This window comes from Octopus sinensis, linkage group LG12 (assembly GCF_006345805.1).
Source record: "Octopus sinensis linkage group LG12, ASM634580v1, whole genome shotgun sequence".
NCBI lineage: Eukaryota > Metazoa > Mollusca > Cephalopoda > Octopoda > Octopodidae > Octopus > Octopus sinensis.
Window position 1 is genome coordinate 74,812,516 of NC_043008.1, and position 10,178 is coordinate 74,822,693.

The following is a 10,178-nucleotide window of genomic DNA, read 5'->3' on the forward strand; positions in this document are numbered from 1 at the left end:
GGCCAGCATATTCTTCCTTATTTTGCCAATTCCTTGGCTAATATATTCTTTCATTTCTCTGAGGAACTGTTATCTTTATTCTCTAGTGTCTTCAGATTTATCATTCATTATGTCTTTTCTCCTTCTCACTTCTTCGAGCAATATTTCAGTGACTTAAGTTACAGTTTTAAACTTTAATAGAATTATATTTCAGCAGATGAGTCATTGAATTCTGTTGAAGTGGTTTTTACACTTTATTCTTGTGAAATGCAGAATCCATTAAAATTAATTAATTAAATAATTATATTAATAAGCTGTTAAGAATATTTGTCCAGTTTCTCATACTGTTTCTTGAAACATTTAAATATGGAAATATCAATTAATTTGGCCTTAGTTTTCACTTTCGCTGTTAAGTTCTTTTATGGTAAGGACAACAATGATGGATAGCCTTGGTTGCTATTTGTGACCTACCTTTTATCATTACACTGTGAATGATGCTGATGATAATGTATAGGTGTGGTAGCTGTACGTACAACACATCTTTCACAGACAATTTTTTGGGGTGCTCAACATCTAAAATATTGTCAGGTGTTTATTGCTCTCTACTAGTTGGGCTGTGGTCAATGGAAACTCAACCGTCACATTATGTACAAGGTTAGTGGGGAGTATGACTGATGATAGCATGGAAGTGAGTTTGGATGTTGATGAGGATGTTGATAATCTAAGTAATCTCTTCTAAAATGCTTTATGTCAGGTAGCATGAACAATTTCTAAGATCCCTTAACCTGGCATTCAATAGGGCTTTGCTTATATGAGATAACCTCTAATAACATGGTCATGTTGGAGCTACAAGCAACCACCTGTCCACACAGGCTAACAAAATAGTCTGGCACACACTATTTTACTGTCCTTGTATTGCTGATTTGTGGGTTTATATCAAACTGCTGTTATCATATTTGGAAGAAATCCAGCTGCCTACCAATTATAATGAGCCACTCATCATCTTCATTTGGCAAGGAAGAAAGAGTAATTTTCTACCTGATGCAACAGTAAAAGATTTCACATGATAGATATTGTAGAAAGGTTTGAGTACATAGCTCTTCTCAATTTAATCTCTCGTTAACTTTATTAAGTACCACTTGAGGAGGAAGGTAAATTTTATGTGAAGTATGTGAGGGTGATGAAATTGGCATAGCTGAAAGCTTTCAGTGTGTCACAGTAATCCAGGGTTGTGTGTGAGATACTCTGACTACTCCATATGTTAGGAATCCTGTCTTGTTCTTCTGCATTGTTATTACTATTTATTAATGTGTCTTTATTGTCTTTGTTGTTGATCTCAACCTTTTCATCACCTTTGTCATATTAAGTAGTTATTGCTGTCTTACATGAGTTGGAAGATCACATCTCATTTGTACATTCCACTTTTGGCCTAGTTTCTATAGCTGGATGCCCTTCCTCTCATTGACCACTTTACAGAGTCAAATGGGTGTTATTTGACATGGAATCAGCACTAGTGAGGTCACCATATGCTTCTCTGTCTACATTCCTCTGTCTCTTTTAATCTGCAATTAATTTACAGAGAGTATTGTGGAACCAACATCAGAGAAGTTGCCTTGTCCTCTGCTTGACATAATTGTCCTCTCTCATCTGCATATTTGCTGTTTATATAAGGCAAACATTATAGACATTATGTATGTGAGTGAGGGGTGGGGGAAAGCAGGATGATGGAGAAGGGTCGAGAGAAAGAGAGACAGTGAGAGCTGTATGTTGGTAATGAGGCTTAAAGGAAAAACATGATTAGGAAGATGGGATAGAAATAAAGATACATCATGGTAGGAGAGAGTGTGAGATATGGGTAGCAACAGTAATGGGTAATGGTGAGAGTGATAGCTGTGAATTAAGAGTTCCTTGTGGTGGAGTGATGTGGGGGAAGAACAATGGTTAGTGGTACAGAAGGGTGACACTACTGAATATGGATAGATTTGATATCACCATTCATTACACTGGTATTGTGATGGAAGAGAGATAATTTTAGAGAGGTGTAGGTGAGAGAGAGGTAATCTGATAATGATAACAAGTAATGAAAGATGAGCAGATGAAATGCCATCAAGGAAGAATCAGTCTGAATGCTATCATTACACTGGTACCATGGTGGAGCAAAAGTAAAATGAATGAGGGATGGTTAATTTCTTGCATGTTTCACTTTTGTGCCATCCATATTTTTGAGATTTGTAGCCACTAAATCACCACTATCTCTCCCTCACTTCCTTCTTTCCTTCCTTCCATCCTTTCCACTCAACAGTCTGCCACAATACATATGTTACTACCAGTGCAGTCTTCTCTCTTTGACATCCAATATCTCATTCCTATTACACCCAGTTTTTTTCAGTTCAATGTACATCATCCTTTAAGCAGACTATCTTTAAACATCCAGTGGATTGTACTCACTCTATTTCTTTCCAGCTTCTGATACATACCCTGTGTTCAGTGCCTATGTTTCACTACATTGCACTGCACGTCATACCAGAACATCACAAAATATTTCTTTCACTTCAGTAGAGTATTTGTTGTCATAAGAGATCCTAGCTTGCTGAATAGAAGTGAGTCTTGATGGGCAACTACACACACACATTAAATTCCTTACTAAATATCACCTTGCTGACTGCAGCTATGGACATAACCTGCATGACTTTCACAAGCCATTTATCCGGATCTAATTTTCTTAGTTTTCTTTGTGACAACTAGAGATCAGAGTCTGGTACTCCATTAAAGGCATGTCGACTTAATTTGTAGTTGCCGCACTCAAAGAAGGTATCAGGGGTAACCTGTTCTGACACATACCTGAACTGCATCTTATTTTTATTAAATTCTCTTTCTCTTTCTGTTAACCTCAACATTATAGAACATTTGCAAAAATCTTTCAAGCTCATTCTTTGGTACTTTAGTGTGAGTTTTAATCATTTATTCTTTGTTGGCAGTAAAAAGTATTAAGTATTATATGAAAATTGTTAATGGTTGTTAAAGACAGAGAGTAGAAAATGTGAGAAATCATAAAACTCGCTGACAAGAGTTTTAGGTAAGTGTTTGAGATTGTTTTGTCTGAAAACTCAAAATCCTAACTTTTTAATGTTCCTTGGGATTCTAGAAAATTTGACCTGGACATTTGGCTGGAGTGAAGGCGCATGGCTCAGTGGTTAGAGTGTTGAGGTTACGATCATGAGGTTGTAAGTTCGATTCCCGAACCAGGCTGCATGCTGTGTTCTTGAGCAAGACACTTTATTTCACATTGTTCCAGTTCATTCAGCAGCAGAAATGAGTTGTGACATCACTGGTGCCAAGCTGTACTGGCCTTTGCCTTTCCCTTGCATAACATCAGTGGTGTGGAGAGGGGAGGCCAGTATGCATGGGCAACTGCTGGTCTTCCATAAACAACCTTGCTTGGATTACACCTAGAAAGTTACCCTCCGAGGGTAACTTTCTAGGTGTAATCCCATGGTCATTCTTGACCGAAGGGGGTCTCCCCATTTGGCTGGAATATTTCAGTCTACTTGGTTAAACTCCAGCCCATCTGATTGGCTGATCCTTGTTTGTGAAGGCATCAATGCTTTTTATGATGACACAATTAATTTTTCAAAACTGGCTTTATCTTTTATGGTAGTATAGTAGGCTGTGGCTCTAGATGCAATGGTCCAAAGCTTAGCAGAAACATAACTGCCGTATGTATACCTAATGTCATGCTTTTCTCTACCTGATACTGGTTTTTGTCCTTTTAATTCTTTCTTCCAATATTTGCTGACCTGTCACATTGCTTTTATGGCTCTCTCTCTCTCTTGTACTGTTGTACTATTTCACTATTAATTCTCTTCCATCTGGCTGGAATCTTGTTCTAACCATAGATCCAGTGTGCCACACAGCTGGCTTGTCTTGTAGAAACTTCCAGTTATCTCCAGTATCTGTATCTCCTTCTGCTTTTAGTTATACACATCTGCTAGACTCTCACCCTCTTCCTATGTATTATAGTTCTCTTGGCCATTGCAAGTTTAAGACCAGCTGCCCATGAAAGAATTAAATGAAGGAGGGAGTTGCTATAGCTGAATCTGATGAAGAATTAGAGGAGAAATTCCAGTTATATAAGTAAATACTAGAATTCAAGAAGTCTTAAAGGGAACCTAAGAAAAGTAAAAATTTTGGATGGCAAGAGATAAGGCAGGGCACTATTTGCCATCTAGGAAGTGGTCATAATTGATATGCAATAATGAAGTAAATAGAAACACAGTGTAAATGATAGGTGTGTAGGATTTGCAGTGAAATAGCAGTCAGACTGATAGAGAAGAACTTCAGATGCACAGAAGTAGTTAACTGTACAAGACATCATTCATCATCCTCATTAATTTTATATACACTTTTCCATAAATGCATGAATTGGACAGTACTTTTAGAAGCAATGTCTGGGTGCTATTCCTGATACCAACCCTTTTAGATCCTTACACTTTAGAGATATAGTAAGGCAGTAAGCTGGCAGAATCATTACCACACTTTGTGGAATTTTGTGTCTTTACATTCTGAGTTCAAAGTCTGCCGAGCTCAGCATTGCCTTTCATCCTTTCGGAGTTGATAATATAAGTACCAGTTGAGCACTGGTGTTGATGTAATCAACTTACCTTCACCCACAAAAATGGCTGGCCTTATGCCAAAATTTGAAACCAATTTACAATGATACAGTGTACCTATTATAAAAACTGGGAAACACATGATATTTGGAAGTACTATATAAATTCTTTACAAATGCTTTGCTCAATCCATAGAAGTTGTTGATAGTTTCTATTACCAAAATGACCTAATTAGCAATGTAGGTAGGTGATCTGTCAGCAACTGTAGCCAGAGAAAGAATGGAATGGAAAATGTCCAGGGAGCTATTAGCTCTGTTGGCACAAAGAAATTCTCGTTGTAGGTGAAGGGCAAATCGTGTGATTTATATTTATGAATTATGCAGCTGCATGTGCATTCAATACAGAGAATGTGTAGAGGTTGAATAGAAATGAGGGGAAAATGCTTCCCTGGATATGCAATATTAGTGTAAATGAACAACAATGTATTAATGAGTTTAGAGATAATCTGAGTTTAAGAGGAATGAGATGTAGAGAAAAGGGACTGCACTGGATGAACATATAATGTGCATGGAGGATAACAGTTGGATAAAGAAATATGAAGTAATCCATGGGGAAGGACTTTTAGGAAAGGAAAATCAAGGACTACAAATAGTTGGTGAATATTTAGTTCACATTGTTAATATTTCTAGCTAGAGGAGCTGACAAACGAATGGGGAGCTGCTATTTTGGATAAGGCTCTTCCAACCCATGTAAACAGAATGAAATGAATGTTTCATTATACCATCAGTAGTCACTGGTAGTGGCAGCTGAAATGTAAATATTAAAAGCAATATTTTTATCTTTATGTAGATCCTAATGTTTTAATTATATTATTTTATTTTGTTATTATAATGTGTTGTAGTCTGTCAATAGTCATCATATACTGTGTGTAGTATTTCACCTGTTTTTAAGCACTGTTCAAGTTGTGTTGTATTTAATCAGTTTTTAGTCACTGTATATTGCATGTATGAGGGAACGGGCTCATAAAATAGTACCAGTAATATTTTGGTTGTCATTTCAGTGAAGATGTCTCTTTATTGAAAACTGAATGTTTCTATTTTGTTTCTAGTTAAAAATATACCAATATACTGAGTTCAACCACACATATCCCTTTAAAATTGTGGTGGTGGGAAAGGCTGGTGTGGATCTAAGAATGTAGAATAATATCATTTCAGAATAATTAATACAGTTAATGAGATGAAATTTTATTTTTGTTCCCTAGACTAGAATTGAACTTGTGTTGTCTGTGTGACCTACTGTACTATATTTATTGAAGCTGCTCCATGCACATTGTTTAAAAGCCATTCTCTTGCTACACTTGTGCTATTAGCATATTTCTGTGAAAGTAGTCTTCATGAATATCAATGTTTTGTTGTATGATTTCTTCAGAGGAGATAGCATGTATTTATTGCTTTACAAAGTTGCTAGTGACTTCAGATGAAGGCCCCAGGGAGGGGAGCATTTTACACAACAACATGATACGTTTTTCACACTGAAAAGAAGTAAACAGCTTCAAATCACTGGTGCATGCATGTTTATTTTGATATGGACATGAATAATTCAAAGAGAGAATATATACACATACAGACACATACATATGTTCATATGTTCAGGCATGGAGATGAGCGTGTCTATATATTTGTGTGAGTGTATGAATGTGTGTGTGTGTCTAAATATAAATTCACACACATGTGAAGAACAAGTGAAAATTTGGAAACCAAACTGGATATAGTTATCTTACTCAACTCTCTGTCTGTCTCTTTCTCTCTCTATCCTTCTCTCTGTCTGTTCTTCCTGCCTTTCTTCCACTTTTCTCTCCTACCTCTCCTTCTTTCTTGCATTCTCCACAGTAATCAATAGAGTACAAATACTTATCAGAACATGGTATGTTGCAGTGTTGGCATCATTTGTCTAGATGAGTTCTAGCATTCTTTAGATAACAGTTTTATGGTACTGAGTATGTTTTCACGATATTTTTAGAAACTTTGTGTGTGTAGTAGTAGTAGTAATGGTGTATATTGTGCATGTGTGCCTAAAGAAATATTGTGTGTGTGTGTGTGATTCCTGTAATCCAGTATGTCTTCTGATTCTAAAATGATCAATACTAATCTTCTCTATTCAACTATGTTTCATATTGATAACACAGTGTGTCGACATTAATAAGTTCTTGAAGGATTCTGTCTCTGCTGGACTTTTGTGTGGTGGGATTGGGTGAGGACTGTGAGTTCCTGGGTAACCACTGTTGGATGTTGATTAAGGACCGTTGGGTGTAAGACTAAGATTTAGGGTTAAGACTGTTGGGTGTTGGTTAAGGATTTTGGTGTGGTGGGTAAAGCCTTTAGGGTATAAAGGTTGTTGTGTGTAATGACTTTGATGATGTGGATAACAACCATCATGGGTTAGAAATGTAATGTGGAAAGGTATGTGATGTGGTGAGTAGGGGTTATGGAGGGTAAAGATAATGACCTGGTAATATGAATATTATTAAGTCATCTTGACTGGTGGTTTGTAATGTGATAAAATCTAGTAAGTAAAATCCCTAGCTGGCAACCAGATGGAGAAGCTGTTCTCTCAACTAATATGCAGCTGTGGGTGCCACTGGATGTTAGACTCTGTTGATGATGTTATTCCAAGCTTTCCAATCCATGGAAAGATGGACCTTGGTCCTTTGGGAGATGCTGGAATTCTTCCGGACACTCCATCAAAGGGATGAAAATAAACAAAGGGGTGTACAGTTCAACACCAACAGATCTGTGACTGAAGCTATGGATATCTTGTACAACATTGTCCACTTTGCTTGGCTTTATATTCTCAGGATCAACATGTTCAAGATAAAAGTTCTAACAGTTGTTCTGCCGCTGTGCATCTTGATGGCATTCATATTGAATAGGTTCAGGGTTCAAATATCTCTGCTTACTGGTTGCAGAGAAGAAAGTGGCATCAACAGCAGAGCTCATATGCTGAATCGAGATAAAATTATAAACTGTAACCAGTTTTTTAGTCCATTACTTACTAATAGCTTGGTTACTGGTTCAGATCCCCTTTTTGTATTTTGTTGAGTCTTTGCTGCTAACTGAATAGACCAAAGGTTGAAAATGATAGTTTCAATTATTTTAATTAATCTTAGTTCTCCCAATTTCATCTTTTCTGATACTCTTACACAAGTGTATATTCCAAGTATACTGAGCATTCATATCCAGTTCTTTGTATATTCCTTAGTTTAGTATTCAATTACCCCATTATTGTTGCCATGTAATGGTTGGAAATGGTAGAGACAGACTGTATGAGACTTCTAAGTTTGATGTTATTGATGTTTAGATTGAACTTCTGTCAGTGAATACTTGCAAGGGAAACTTATGCCTATCTGACCTGTCAACTTTCATCCTCTTCCAGTTTATCAAAAGTAGAGACAGCTGTTAACAGTAACCTTCTCCACACTTTAAATCTCTTTCTTTGTTTCATCACCTCTAATATGACAATCCTTTCTTCATCACCAACAATATGGTAATCATTCCTTCATCATCTCCAATAAGGTAGCTTTCATAAAGTCAGTTCTCCAGGAACTCGTTCATGGCACCTCTTTTTCATACCACTGTCATCATTAAAGAAAGATCCCACTTCTATCACAGAAGACTGTGAAAGCCATAGGAACAACTCCTACCTCATAGTGACTGTGAATGCCATCTCCACAACCTCTTGCTCTATGCCAAACGAAACTAAAAAGCATTCTGGAAAGAAATGATATAGAAGGGTGTGGGGAGTATTTGTTAATTAGATTTTTTGTTACATCTGGTTATTATGAAGTTGATTATGATTGTTATGAAGCTTGTGGCTGTTATAAAAATATAACTATCCCGTACAGTTGACTACTTGTATACATTCCCTCCATGCAGTTTGCAGCCTTTGTACAATTTATTTATGATTCCAATGTATTCTGATGTTACACATATTGCTCTCAAATTTTGGCACAAGGCCAGCAAGTTTTGGGGATGGGGTAATTCGATTACATTGATCCCAGTGTTTAACTTGTACTCATTTTATTGGCCCCAAAAATGGATGAAAAGCAAAGTCAACCTCAATGGAATTTGAAGATGTTACACAACATATTAAGAAGTACTGAGTGTATACTAGTTTGGTGTAGGAAACAATATTCTAATTAAAACTTTAATATTTGTTTTGTGAGATTGTTTTAGATTTCCTGATGTCTAATAGTGATCCTGTGTTTCATGTTTTGATACTATAATGTTCTCGTCAGCTTCTATAATCATAACAAGTATTGGTTAAATATTGGGGAATAGTTTCTTGGAAATGTGTGGGATAAAATGAAGCAATCAAATAAGAAGGAACCAAATATTAATCTTTTGAATTTACAGCAGAAAATTAATTGGAAATTTGAAAGCAATGGAAGAACAAGTTTTAGATAAATCAGTAAATAATCTAAAATATCAATGGGTTACATAACCTGACCTGCAGATAGGTAATGACTTGCAAACAGTTGTCAAGTGTTTACAGAAGGATTTCTAAAAGTCTTTTGATAAATATTTATCTCCTCAAGGTCTACTACAGGAAGATTAAAAAACTGCAAACTTGTTTAGCTTGATATCATAACTGATTCAAAAGACCTATGATGAAAGAAATTATAGCCATGATCATCTATTTAGTCTTCATGTAGATTTTGAACCACATTACCCAATATAATCTAACTTTGTGCCTTTCTTCTGGGATCAAATCTTGCTTTGGTGAACTTTGAATTTGCATATTTCTAGGTTTGCTAAAATAAGTAGCCATAGTATTTTGGAGTCAGTTCAGTCACTTACTCACCTCATAATTATTTGTTTTTAGATCTTTATACTGCTTCATGATGATAGTTTGAATTAACTGTCATGCGTGGGAAATGAAAAGAGATTCACCTACCTTCGTCTCTGGTCTGTGCCTGTCTAGTAGTAGTCACTCTGGTGATCCTGCCCTACCCTGTCACCCACTATAAGCAGCTGCTATTTGACCAACCCGGGAGTGAATTCTGGGTAAGAAGAAGCCAACCCTCTTCTGTCTCCCCCACATTTCCATTCTCATGCTTCCTCTTCCAGTCAATCCCTTGACCATTGATGTCATGGCCCTCTTCTTCTGGCTCATCCCCACATGCCCCACTGATCTCAAAGATCACATCCTCACTTTACTCCATGTCGAAATCTACCACCCACCCACCCAGGTGGGTGCCTTGCACATTGTGATCTTCTTAAACTGGGAACCTCATTCTCCTCTTCTCCACAATCATCCAACAAAGTGACAATCCTACGAACATCCAAGACATGACACAGCATTCCATCCACAAAAATGTTGTTTTTGGAATTGACAGCCATCACTTTTCTTCTGTTCCACTGAGTTGTGCAGCATGCCTCTGGTGGCTTGACCCAGACTTCATCTCCCATCTCCACAAAGTTGGACCCTCTCTCTTCTACAGGGCATCTCGATGGCTTACTTGGATGTCACCGTTCATATTTGAATATCGCTGTATGTGGCATGGACTCTTAGGCCTAGCCTGATTGGGCT

General features: G+C 37.0%; 1 protein-coding gene across 2 annotated transcripts in view; it reads left to right on the top strand.

Moving 5' to 3' along the window:
- The window catches only part of LOC115218122, a 225,562-nt gene that overhangs the window by 8,648 nt on the left and 206,736 nt on the right, over nt 1-10,178 (top strand). The gene's annotated exons all lie outside the window — the stretch shown is intronic.